General features: G+C 48.0%; 1 non-coding gene across 1 annotated transcript; it reads right to left on the bottom strand.

The window, feature by feature from the left end:
• Window positions 1-1,152: 1,152 nt before the first annotated feature.
• LOC128045901 (U1 spliceosomal RNA) lies at window positions 1,153-1,316 on the bottom strand. The gene has a single exon (XR_008199228.1). It is a non-coding gene; the product is annotated as a U1 spliceosomal RNA (small nuclear RNA).
• Window positions 1,317-2,024: the final 708 nt, after the last annotated feature.

Genomic DNA, 2,024 nt, shown 5'->3' with positions numbered 1-2,024 from the left:
ATATGGGTGTGGGGACCCTATGAACTCAAGATGTGAGAAAACCATTAAGATTCTAAAAAGAGTTATACATGGTACAGAACACAGGTTCCCACTAAAATCTTTTGAGGTCTGTATTTGTCAGACAACAACAAAAGACTTCACACAAAGTATCACGACTAGCAAACATCTTGCAAAGAAATCAGACATCATTGAGTGAGTGAACAACTGCAAGTATCTCAAGAGAAGTTTTGCCTGAGGTGTCTCAAAAGTAATCACACCCCTTCATTCAATTTCTTAAAGATAACTTACAACTTCCGGCACCAAGCAAATGGGGAGAAAAATAGTTGCAAACCCATACCTACTACAACAGAGAACCTATTAAAAAAAAATAGACATTCTTGGAGTTTTACTTTACCCCCACCCCAGCCTACCCGTCTTTTCCAACTCTGCTGCTGCTAAGTCACTTCAGTCATGTCCGAACCCCGCGACAGCCCCCCGACACCCCCCGCGACAGCCCCCCGACACCCCGTGACACCCCCGCGACACCCCCAACCCCCCCGCGACACCCCCAACCCCCCCGCGACACCCCCCCGACCCTCACACTCCATAGAGCCCATAGAAAGACCCCATAGAAAGACCCCATAGAAAGACCCCAAAGAAAGAAAGACCCCAGAGAAAGTAAGACCCCATAGACTGACCCCATAGACCGACCCCATAGACCGCAGCCCACCAGGCTCCCCCGTCCCTGCGGTTCTCCAGGCAAGAACACTGGAGTGGGTTGCCATTTCTTTCTCCAATGCATGAAAGTGGAAAGTGAAGTTGCTCAGTCGTATCCGTAACTCGATCCTCTAACGACCCCACGGACCGCAGCTTTCCAGGTTCCTCCATCCATGGGATTATTTCAGGCAATAATACTAGAGTGGGGTGCCATTGCCTTCTCCAACTCCACCCACCACTCTGAGAAACAAACTTGAACTTCAGCATATATTGAGAAAACTCAAGTTCATTTCTGGGTCAAGAATATTCCCCAGAGAAGAAAACAGCCATCAATATTCCAGGACTCTTGTCTTAAAAATCTCAGAGATAGAAGACCCAAAGAGAGTCAGATAACGACTTTGTGACTAAACCACTCCTAAGAAAACATAGTTAAGTCTGCAGTTATTACTTAGTTATCAGGGGAAAGCGCGCACGCAATACCCCACTACCACAGATTACGCAGTCGAGTTTCCTCTATTTGAGGAAATCGCAGAGGTCAACACACTCAGAGTGCAATGGATGAGTCTCGCTCTGGGAGAACCACCTTCTTGGTCATGGTGTCTCCTCTGCTAGGTAAGTATGACAGCCTTCCCACTGCCCCCCGTACAGCTTTAGACACATTCACTGTACACACACGCTGACTTTGCCGTTTCCCCGAAACTCTTCCACTATCCTCCACACCCTCTCCTTTTCCACGCCTCTCAGGCCCTCCAAATAACTCTTCTAAAAAAACTCCAACAAATCTCAGGAAATTTTCCGTAACAGGGGAAGTGCCTCGCCGGGAACAGTACCACTTCGCTGCAAAATTTACATAAGCCAACCCCATTCAGGACCTCTAAGGCGGCGCCTCTCCTTCAACTCAAGCCCCGCCCCACCCCTGTCGAGATGACCAATGGCGAGTCCCCTCTGACGAGGAAGTGACGTCATAATTTCGTGATCCTTAGCAATCGACCTGCTTACAATGATAGAAGAGACATCGGACTTCCTTGGTGCCTCAGACGGTATAACGTCTGCCCACAGTACGGGAAACCCGGGTTCGATTCCTAGGTCGGGAGGATCCTGTGGAGAAGGAAATAGTTACCCCCTCCAGTACGCCTGTTTGGAAAATCCTATAGACGGAGGATCCTGGTAGGCCACAGCCCAAGGGGTTGCAAAGAGTCAGGCACGACTGAGCGATATAACTTTCACCCTTTAAGTGAGACTTAGATGGGTTTTATTTCTTTTCACTTTAAAATTTTTATTTTTTATTTGGGTATGGCCAATTAACAATGTTGTGGTAGTTTCAGGTG

The sequence above is a fragment of the Budorcas taxicolor genome, chromosome 3, assembly GCF_023091745.1.
Source record: "Budorcas taxicolor isolate Tak-1 chromosome 3, Takin1.1, whole genome shotgun sequence".
NCBI lineage: Eukaryota > Metazoa > Chordata > Mammalia > Artiodactyla > Bovidae > Budorcas > Budorcas taxicolor.
The sequence above is the reverse complement of the archived record's forward strand: the minus strand, read 5'-3'. Positions and strand labels throughout refer to the sequence as shown.